General features: G+C 40.3%; 1 long non-coding RNA gene across 1 annotated transcript; it reads right to left on the bottom strand.

The window, feature by feature from the left end:
• Window positions 1-5961: 5961 nt before the first annotated feature.
• On the bottom strand, window positions 5962-10549 carry LOC309630154. Its single transcript, XR_014245460.1, has 2 exons — window positions 10007-10549; window positions 5962-8959 (listed from the first exon to the last, which is right to left on the bottom strand). It is a non-coding gene; the product is annotated as an uncharacterized lncRNA (long non-coding RNA).
• Between the last annotated feature and the right edge of the window lie 885 nt (window positions 10550-11434).

Below are 11434 nucleotides of genomic sequence, written 5' to 3'. Positions count from 1 at the left end.
GCCGTTTGTTCCAGGGGCCACCTCTCCCACACCCTACCCCGCCCCGGATTTCCCCGGGGAGGTGCCGCTGACCTCTGGCGCTTAGTTTCGTTTTGCAGTGAAGAAACGGTTTGGAAGATGTCTTTTAGATGAGAAACCTTCTTAAAGAAACATACCTGTGCAAGCCTGACCAGATCATGGGCTGGAGGCCCACCTGGCGGGATTGTGGCAGATGAGGTAAAAGGTTACAGCTGCTGAGGGACCCTGTACCTGGATTAAAGGCTTGGGACTCCCGGTTTTGTTTTGGTTTGGTTTTGTCTTGGTCTTGTTTGTCCATGTCTATGTTGGGTTGTCTTACTTATTAAGAACTGGCTATTGGGGATTGAGCTTCTTGGTGACCATATCAAGGACTGGCAGAAAGATTTTGTTGCTGTGAGCGCCTGGCAGTAAAACACCTTCAAAATCGGCAATGTTAATTCAGTTCCCTCTTGCAGCCTTCTAGGCTGCATTCTCCAAAACTGGGGAGATTTCAGTTATGAATCCATGGAAAAGAAAAACATGCTATTTTTTGGTAACACTGCATGGCTTTGGGCCTAAGACCAAAATGGCCTGAAAATGGATCCTTAAATTACGATACAATTTTTTTTTTGACTTTTGAATTTTATTTATTTTTTTTATACAGCAGGTTCTTATTAGTCATCCATTTTACACACATCAGTGTATACATGTCAATCCCAATCTCCCAATTCATCACTGACCCCTAGCTTGACCATGTCCTAAGAGTTTAATAATAGGTCTGGCATTCTGTGTGCCCCCTCAGGATATGTCTTTTGTCTACACTTTGATTACCAATCTCGGGCCTATGAATGCCTTGACAGCTGGCAGATAGGTAGTATTCGATTACTGGGATTGTGGAAAGGGAATGTTGCCTGCCATTCCAGTTCAAGAATCAAGCTACCAGTTACGACAGCTACTGCCTGTTGCTCCCATGGTGTGCACAGAAGGCAATTCAGTATGGAAAAATAGGATGCATGTTGTGCTTTGGATGATGGCCCTATATAGTAAAGATGCATATCTAAGGAATAATTTGACTGAGCCCAGACTCAAAAGGCCCCAAATAGCCAAAACAATTTTTATTTATTTATTTTTTTTGAATTTTTGAATTTTATTTTTTTATACAGCAGGTTCTTATTAGTTATCCATTTTATACACATCAGTGTATATATGTCAATCCCAATCTCCCAATTCATCACACCACCACCACCCCCCCACCACCACTTTCCCCCTTTGGTGTCCATACGTTTGTTCTCTACATCTGTGTCACAATTTCTGCCCTGCAAACCGGTTCATCTGTACCATTTTTCTAAGCTCCACATATATGCGTGAATATACAATATTTGTTTTTCGCTTTCTGACTTACTTTACTCTGTATGATAGTCTCTAGATCCATCCACATCTCTGCAAATGATCCAATTCCGTGCCTTTTTATGGCTGAGTAATATTCCACTGTATATATGCACCACATCTTCTTTATCCATTCATCTGTCGATGGGCATTTAGGTTGCTTCCATGTCCTGGCTATTGTAAATAGTGCTGCAATGAACATTGGGGTGCATGTATCTTTTTGAATTATGGTTTTCTCTGGGTATATGCCCAGTAGTAGAATTGCTGGGTCATATGGTAGTTCTATTTTTAGTTTTTTAAGGAACCTCCATCCTGTTCTCCATAGTGGCTGTATCAATTTACATTCCCACCAGCAGTGCAGGAGGGTTCCCTTTTCTCCACACCCTCTCCAGCATTTGATGTTTGTAGATTTTCTGATGATGCCCATTCTAACTTGTGTGAGGTGATACCTCATTGTAGTTTTGATTTGCATTTCTCTAATAATTAGTGATGTTGAGCAGCTTTTCATGTGCTTCTTGGCCATCTGTATGTCTTCTTTGGAGAAATGTCTATTTAGGTCTTCTGCCCATTTTTGGATTGGGTTGTTTGTTTTTTTAATATTGAGCTGCATGAGCTGTTTATATATTTTGGAGATTAATCCTTTGTCCGTTGATTCGTTTGCAAATATTTTCTCCCATTCTGAGGGTTGTCTTTTTGTCTTGTTTGTAGTTTCCTTTGCTGTGCAAAAGCTTTTAAGTTTCATTAGGTCCCATTTGTTTATTTTTGTTTTTATTTCCATTTCTCTAGGAGGTGGGTCAAAAAGGATCTTGCTGTGATTTATGTCAAAGAGTGTTCTTCCTATGTTTTCCTCTAAGAGTTTTATAGTGTCCAGTCTTACATTTAGGTCTTTAATCCATTTTGAGTTTATTTTTGTGTATGGTGTTAGGGAGTGTTCTAATTTCATTCTCTTACATGTAGCTGTCCAGTTTTCCCAGCACCACTTATTGAAGAGACTGTCTTTTCTTCATTGTATATCCTTGCCTCCTTTGTCATAGATTAGTTGACCATAGGTGCATGGGTTTATCTCTGGGCTTTCTATCCTGTTCCATTGATCTATATTTCTGTTTTCGTGCCAGTACCATATTGTCTTGATTACTGTAGCTTTATAGTATAGTCTGAGGTCAGGGAGTCTGATTCCTCCAGCTCTGTTTTTTTCCCTCAAGACCACTTTGGCTATTCGGGGTGTTTTGTGTCTCCATACAAATTTTAAGATTTTTTTGTTCTAGTTCTTTAAAAAAAAAAAAAATAATGCCATTGGTAATTTGATAGGGATTGCATTGAATCTGTAGATTGCTTTGGGTAGTATAATCATTTTCACAATATTGATTCTTCTAATCCAAGAACATGGTATATCTCTCCATCTGTTGGTATCATCTTTAATTTCTTTCATCAGTGTCTTATAGTTTTCTGCATACAGGTCTTTTGTCTCCCTAGGTAGGTTTATTCCTAGGTATTTTATTCTTTTTGTTGCAATGGTAAATGGGAGTGTTTCCAAAATTTCTCTTTCAGATTTTTCATCATTAGTGTATAGAAATGCAAGAGATTTCTGTGCATTAATTTTGTATCCTGCAACTTTACCAAATTCATTGATTAGCTCTAGTAGTTTTCTGACAGCATCTTTAGGATTCTCTATGTATAGTATCATGTCATCTGCAAACTGTGACAGTTTTACTACTTCTTTTCCAATTTGTATTCCTTTTATTTCTTTTTATTCTCTGATTACAGTGGTTAGGGCTTCCAAAACTATGTTGAATAATAGTGGTGAGAGTGGACATCCTTTTCTTGTTCCTGATCTTAGAGGAAATGCTTTCAGTTTTTCACCATTGAGAATGATGTTTGCTGTGGGTTTGTCGTGTATGGCCTTTATTATGTTGAGGTAGGTCCCCTCTGTGCCCACCTTCTGGAGAGTTTTTTTTAAAATTGTGTTGAATTTTGTCAAAAGCTTTTTCTGAATCTATTGAAATGATCATATGGTTTTTATTCTTCAATTTGTTAATATGGTGTACCACATTGATTGATTTGCATATATTGAAGAATCCTTGGCATCCCTGGGGTAAATCCCACTTGATCATGGTGTATGATCCTTTTAATATGTTGTTGGATTCTGTTTGCTAGTATTTTGTTGAGGATTTTTGCATCTATGTTCATCAGTGATATTGGTCTGTAGTTTTCTTTTTTTGTAGTATCTTTGTCTGGTTTTGGTATCAGGGTGATGGTCACCTCATAGAATGAGTTTGGGAGTGTTCCTTCCTCTGCAATTTTTTGGAAGAGTTTGAGAAGGATGGGTATTAGCTCTTCTCTAAATGTTTGATAGAATTCACCTGTGAAGCCATCTGGTCCTGGACTTTTGCTTGTTGGAAGATTTTTAATCACAGTTTCAATTTCATTACTTGTGATTGGTCTGTTCATATTTTCTGTTTCTTCCTGGTTCAGTCTTGGAAGGTTATACCTTTCTAAGAATTTGTCCATTTCTTCCAGGTTGTCCATTTTATTGGCATAGAGTTGCTTGTAGTAGTCTCTTAGGATGCTTTGTATTTCTGCAGTGTCTGTTGTAACTTCTCCTTTTTCATTTCTAATTTTATTGATCTGAGTCTTCTCCCTCTTTTTCTTGATGAGTCTGGCTAATGGTTTATCAATTTAGTTTATCTTCTCAAAGAACCAGCTTTTAGTTTTATTGATCTTTGCTATTGTTTTCTTTGTTTCTATTTCATTTATTTCTGCTCTGATCTTTATGATTTCTTTCCTTCTACTAACTTTGGGTTTTGTTTGTTCTTCTTTCTCTAGTTCCTTTAGGTGTAAGGTTAGATTAGATTGTTTATTTGGGATGTTTGTTGTTTCCTGAGGTAGGCTTGTATTGCTATAAACTTCCCTCTTAGAACTGCTTTTGCTGCATCCCATAGGTTTTGGATCATCATGTTTTGATTGTCATTTGTCTCTAGGTATTTTTTGATTTTCTCTTTGATTTCTTCAGTGGTCTCTTGGTTATTTAGTAACGTATTGTTAGCCTCCATGTGTTTGTGTTTTTTACGTTTTTTTTCCCTGTAATTGATTTCTAATCTCATAGCGTTGTGGTCAGAAAAGATGCTTGATATGATTTCAGTTTTCTTAGATTTACTGAGGCTTGCTTTGTGACCCAAGATGATCTATCCTGGAGAATGTTCCGTGGGCACTTGAGAAGAAAGTGTAATCTGCTGTTTTTGGATGGAATGTCTTATAAATATCAATTAAATCTATCTGGTCTATTGTGTCATTTAAAGCTTGTGTTTCCTTATTAACTTTCTGTTTGGATGATCTGTCCATTGGTGTAAGTGACGTGTTAAAGTCCCCCACTATTATTGTGTTACTGTCGATTTCCTCTTTTATAGCTGTTAGCAGTTGTCTTATGTATTGAGGTGCTCCTATGTTGGGTGCATATATATTTATAATAGTTATATCTTCTTCTTGGATTGATCCCTTGATCATTATGTAGTGTCCTTCCTTGTCTCTTGTAACATTCTTTATTTTAAAGTCTGTTTTATCGGATATGAGTATTTCTACTCCAGCTTTCTTGTGAGTTCCATTTGCACGGAATATCTTTTTCCATCCTGTCACTTTCATTTTGTATGTGTCCCTAGGTCTGAAATGGGTCTCTTGTAGACAGCATATATATGGGTCTTGTTTTTGTATCCATTCAGTGAGCCTGTGTCTTTTGGTTGGAGCATTTAATCCATTCACATTCAAGGTAATTATCGATATGTATGTTCCTATGACCATTTTCTTAATTGTTTTGGGTTTGTTTTTGTAGGTCCTTTTCTTCTCTTGTGTTTCCCACTTAGAGAAGTTCCTTTAGCATTTGTTGTAGAGCTGGTTTTGTGGTGCTGAATTCTCTTAGCTTTTGCTTGTCTGTAAAGCTTTTGATTTCTCCATCGAATCTGAATGAGATCCTTGCTGGGTAGAGTAATCTTGGTTGTAGGTTCTTCCCTTTCATCACTTTAAGTATATCATGCCACTCCCTTCTGGCTTGTAGAGTTTCTGCTGAGAAATCAGCTGTTAACCTTATGGGAGTTCCCTTGTATGTTATTTGTCATTTTTCCCTTGCTGCTTTCAATAATTTTTCTTTGTCTTTAATTTTTGCCAATTTGATTACTATGTGTCTCAGCGTGTTTCTCCTTGGGTTTATCTTGTATGGGACTCTCTGCGCTTCCTGGACTTAGGTGGCTATTTCCTTTCCCATGTTAGGGAAGTTTTTGACTATAACCTCTTCAAATATTTTCTCTGGTCCTTTTCTCTCTTTTTTCTCCTTCTGGGATCCCTATAATGCAAATGTTGTTGCATTTAATGTTGTCCCAGAGGTCTCTTAGGCTGTCTTCATTTCTTTTCATTCTTTTTTCTTTAGTCTGTTCCGCAGCAGTGAATTCCACCATTCTGTCTTCCAGGTCACTTATCCAGTCTTCTGTCTCAGTTATTCTGCTGTTTATTCCTTCTAGTGTATTTTTCATTTCAGTTATTGTATTGTTCATCTCTGTTTGTTCTTTAATTCTTCTAGATCTTTGTTAAACATTTCTTGCATTTTCTTGATCTTTGCCTCCATTCTTTTTCTGAGGTCCTGGGTCATCTTCACTATCACTATTCTGAATTCTTTTTCTGGAAGGTTGCCTATCTCCACTTTATTTAGTTTTTTTTCTGGGGTTTTATCTTGTTCCTTCATCTGGTACATAGCCCTCTGCCTTTTCATCTTGTCTATCTTTCTGTCTAAATTACAATTCAATTTTGCAACTAGATTTATTTTGTAAATAGGAAGAAAAGTGGGATGAAATACCTTATGTACAGTCTTTTTATGTCATTGTATCAGAGTAAACCTTTGCAAAGAAAATAAGATTACAATCCAATAGGAAGGGAAGGCAAAGACACCTGTTTTACTTGATCCTAATGAAAAGGAGGACGACTTGCTGTTAATTCAGTGGAACACTCTGCCTGCTCCTCCTCCACCCCCATATGATGAGGCTGCTGCTCCTTCCCTGCCAGCACCTGAGCCACAGTCTCAGGCCCCCCTCCCCCCTGTCTCTGAGGATCGAGAAATAGGAATGGTCTCCCCCTCTTATATCCATCAGGGAGCTACCCAAACTCAGGTAGGACAAACCTACCGTCAAGGCAAATCCTCATTGGGGGTATAAATGCTGAGACTGGGCAGCCAATGGCATTGATCTGGGTCCACGCCCCCTTTTCAACTTCAGGTTTAATCAATTAGAAGAACAATATGCCAGGACTTCCCTGGCGGTCCAGTGGTTAAGACCCCTGCTTCCACTGCAGGGGCCCTGGTTCGATCCCTGGTCAGGGAACTAAGATCCCTCATGCCGCACAGCACAGCCAAAACAAAACAAAAACAACAATACGCCAATTTATAGAGATGACCCCCAGAAAATGGAAAGTGTTTTTCTGATTTCTGAAACCCACAACCCGGGCAGATGTTGAAAGTTTATTAAATTCCCTCCACGCTTCAGAAGAACATAGAATGGTGCTGGATAAAGCTAGGGAGGAAGTAGATGGGCTTCATACAGAAGCCCCTGGTAACCCAGTACAGGCTGCTGCAAGTGTAGCTAGCTATACCAACAACGGACCCTAATTGGGACAAGAATGCTGAACATTATCGAGATTGCATTCTTGCAGGATTGCGAAGAGGGTGCCAAAACAAAGAAAGCCTTACTAGAGTACGGGAGGTAAAACAGAAACCGAATGAGGATCCTTCGGAATTTCTAGAAAGGGTCTTTAAAGCCTATAGGCAACATGCAGATATAGACCCTAAGACCCAGGTAGGATTGCCCTACCTGAGTTTGGGTAGCTCCCTGGTGGGTATGAGAATTTAAAAGATGTTTAATGACTTTTGGTGAGAGCAACCCCGATACACAGAAGAAACTGCAGAAGGTGGAAGGGGCTCTAGGGATGCCTGTGTCTCATCTTGTTGAAATTGCCTTCAAAGTTTTTCATGGCAAAAACCAGGTTCAGGAGAAAAGGGAACAGTGGAGAGCGAAATAGGCCGCTGCCTTAACGCAGGGGAGAGCTAGATCAAATCGAGGACCCTCACAAGGGACTCAGCAAAAGGTAGAAGGCCTCAAGCCCCGAACTCCCACTCGAATGGGGCACTCAACAGTGGGACCCCGCCAATGTGCATATTGCAAACAGGAGGGACACTGGAAAAGAGACTGTCACATCCTAAATAAGACTCTTGAAGGTAAACAGGAGGCACATCAGATGTGCGAACTGAGAATGACAGTGACTAAGAGTGACAGGGACCAGGGGCTGCTTTACATCCTGCATCCATCAATATGGAACCCCAGGTAGGAAGTCAACTTCTGGACTTTCTAATGGATACCGAGGCCACTTAAGTCTTAAATACCCGGCTTTCTAAACTGTCTTCTGAGACTAGGGTATCCGGAGAGACCTTGAAAAAGCCTTTTCTCCAGATGCTAGACAGTCAGATAGGGGACACCCATCTAAAGCATGGCTTTTTATACATGCCTGAAGGCCCCATCCCATTCTGGGGTGAGATTTACTGAATTAAATGCCAAAGGTACCTTTGCACCTAGATGAATGGACATTAAAATACCACCAGAGCAGGCTTACACATTGCAGGTTCTATTGCTGTGACCCTGAAGAGAACATCCAGCAACCATCCGAGGAGAGATATGGCAGAAGGTAGGCCCAGAGGTGTGGGTGGATGTGAGACCCGGGAGAACAAAGACAGTTATACTATACAGGTTAGGCTTTGCCCTGGGGCAAAAATTCCACACTTAAAAGCATTACCCATTAAAGAAACAGTGAAAGCATGGAATTCAACCCCTGCTAATGGCCTTCCTTGAATATGATTTAATACACCCCTGCCTTTCACCTTCTAGTACTCTAATTTTACCAGTCAGAAACAAGACACAGATGAATATTGGTTTGTGCACAAACCAAAAACAATTAATCAAACTGTAGAAGATATTCATCTAGTGCCTAACCCATACACTCTGCTCACTAATTTGTCTAGAGATTTTTGTTAGTTTACCATTTTGGATTTGAAAGATGCCATTTTTTGGTGTACCCTTGAGTTTTGAATCACAAGAGTTATCTGCTTTCGAATGGCAAGATCTAGATACAAAAGTTAAACAAAAATTAAACAGTACTGTTGGACAGTACTTCCTCATGAAACTGTACAACTTGTCTTGGGACTCAGTAGAGCACAAGTTGCTGAAAACTCAGAACTCATCTCAGGGCTTAATGAAGCACAGGTTCTTTTGTCTCAGCGCAGAAAGAATTCAGCGAGAGGCAAAGGGACAGGCAAGATGTGATTTATTAGTATAAGACGCTTGTGAGAGATACAAACAGGCAGGCAAGGGAGTGCCACCCCGAGAACTTAGTGGGCTATAGGTTTATAATCAAAGGAAAAGTGGGGAGGGGAAGAAGACCACCTTCTTCCTCATTCTTGAGTAGACATCAGACTTCCATCATCAGCTCCTTCTCCATCTCGGGCAGAGGAGTTTTCTTTTCCCTACATAGTCAAACTGGCACTGTCACGGTGCTAAGGAAATGAGCAAAAAGGCAGTAACATATATGAAAACATGGTAAATCATCTCAGGTTTCAGTATAATGTCTCCTTTCACTTATATTTCTCCTCTTAGTACATGCAGAAAAAGCCCCTTCTCAACGTTCATTAACTTGCTGACTTCACCGGGCAGGATGTGGGTCTCATTCCACCATTGTTTTGTTTGGGGGCATGTCTCGTGTTTCTGTTGCTTGGTTTAGTCGTTAAGCAAGCTTGCTTTCTTGAGTGATCATTAACTTACAGGGGTCTCCCATACTTTTTTCTCTATATATGGTCCCCTAATGGAATTAACTATTTGATCACCTACTCTGTCCCTATCAGGGATTTAAAAATCCACATGATATTTGGAGAAATCTTGGCAAAAGACTTGAGGGACCCTCAATTAAATGAGGGAGCCCTGCTCCAGTGTGTAGATAATAATCTCTTTTCTTATAAGACAAAGGACACCTCAGACCAAAATACGGTTTTGACTTTGAACTTCTTGGTTGAACGAGGCTATGAGGTGTTTAATAAAAAGGACAGATTTCTCAGCCTTCTGTTAAATATTTGGTTTTGAACTTTCACAAGGACAGAGACTTAATCTTTGACAGAAGGGAAGGTCTCGCCAGGGTTGCAGTTCACTAACAAGAGACAATTGTGGGGATTTCTAGAAATGGCCGTGTTCTGCATTTGGATCCCTAACTTTGCACTCATAGCAAAACCTTTTTATGCAGCTCTTAAAGGAGTAGACAGTGAACCTCTAAACTGGACTGGAGATGCCATAAGGCATTCCAGGTCAAGAAACTGCTAACTGCCCTGCCTGTAGGTCTTCCAGATATCATAAAGCCCTTTGACTTATTATTGGAAACAAGGAATCACCCTTGGAGTCCTAATTCAGAACCTGGGCAGCATAAGGAGGCCTGTTGCATATTTCTCAAAACATTTAGATACAGTCACTAAGGGATGGCCAGTTTGCCTTCTGGCCACAGCAGCTACCTGTGATCTTCTATAAGAAGCAGAGAATTTTACGCTAGGAGAACTTACCACTGTGCATGCCCCTCACTGTGTACTTCCCCTCCTAGAACAGAAGGGAGAATACTGGTTAACTTCAGGAAGACGGGGAAAAATATCAGGCCATATTATTGGATAATCCTAATGTTTCTCTGAAAGCAGTCTCTACTCTGGACACAGAATGTCACCTGCCGTATCAGTAAACAAAGAATGTTGCAGCCACTGCAGGCCCCCTGACAGTGCACCCTGAGGGGATTCAGGATGGAGAGAAATGGGATAGGTTGTTATAGTGCATATCAAAGGAATGATTTCAACGACCCAGACTCTTGCATCTTCCCATACAAAGAAAAGCGCTAAATTCATTAACTTGAGATGTCTGTTGCTTTAATTAGCAGTAATGTTCAACTACCTGTTTTGTTTTTGTTTTTTTGTTTTTTCCTGCAAAAACTCCTCTATATCCTAGCTCCTCCGTTACCTCTTCAGTACAGTCCCTCAGAGCTATCCAAGAGGCTGTATCCTGGGCTTATATCCTCAGTAATGCACCAAATAAGACATAATTCTCAACTTTCAGGTTGTGAATTTTTAAGTTGACAAGATGTTCACAGATGGAAGCAGCTTTAGGGACCAGGGCCAATGCAAGGCTGTGTATGTGGTACTGACTCATCAAAAGACACTGGAAGCTGAAGCCCTTCCCCAGGCACCTCTGCACAAAAGGTGGAACTTAACAGCCCTGATGAGAGCCTTCCACCTACGTAAGGATGAGAGAATAACTATTTTCACTGATTCCAAATATGCTTTCTTGGTGGTCCATGCCCATGGGGCTGTTTGGAAAAAGGACTGTAAACTGTAGAAAAGAAGGAAACTAAACATGCCAAGAAACTTTAAACTTATTAGAAGCTGTCATGGAGCCAAAAGAATTGGCTATTGTCCACTGTGCAGGACATCAGAAATCAGGTTGTCTGACTGCTTGAGGGAATAATCTAGCAGATCAAGTGGCAAAGCTAGCAGTCAGGACTAAAACACCTGGGTTCCCAATTTGGCCCTTACCTCTGATATGGATTTGACAAGATGCTATCCAAAGTAGTCTTCTGAAGACTTAGAAAGGGCCAGTGAATGGGGATTTGACTGGAGTCCTGGCCATTCTCAGGAGGCTGACTGTTAAGGTACACCAAGGAAGGGTGGGTTTAGAATAGACAAGGCAAGGTGCTTGTCCCTGAGTACCTTATGGAAGATCTAATAAATTATATACAGGGATTTTACATAAAATCCCTGCAGTGGATTCAGAAATTCACTATAGGACCAAACATGCAAAGGACAATTCAAAAGGTGATACAAAAATACATGGTATGTGCTAAAAATAATGCTAAACCTCGGCTACCGCCAATCAAAGGAGTTGAGACTGGAGGTGCTAGACCCCAAGATTGGTAGACTGACTTCGTTGTGATGCCAAGAGCCACCGGA

Source organism: Balaenoptera borealis, assembly GCF_965194805.1.
Source record: "Balaenoptera borealis genome assembly, chromosome: 5".
Classification (NCBI taxonomy): Eukaryota; Metazoa; Chordata; class Mammalia; order Artiodactyla; family Balaenopteridae; genus Balaenoptera; species Balaenoptera borealis.
Note: the sequence above shows the minus strand (reverse complement) of the source record. Positions and strands in the feature narration are given on the sequence as shown.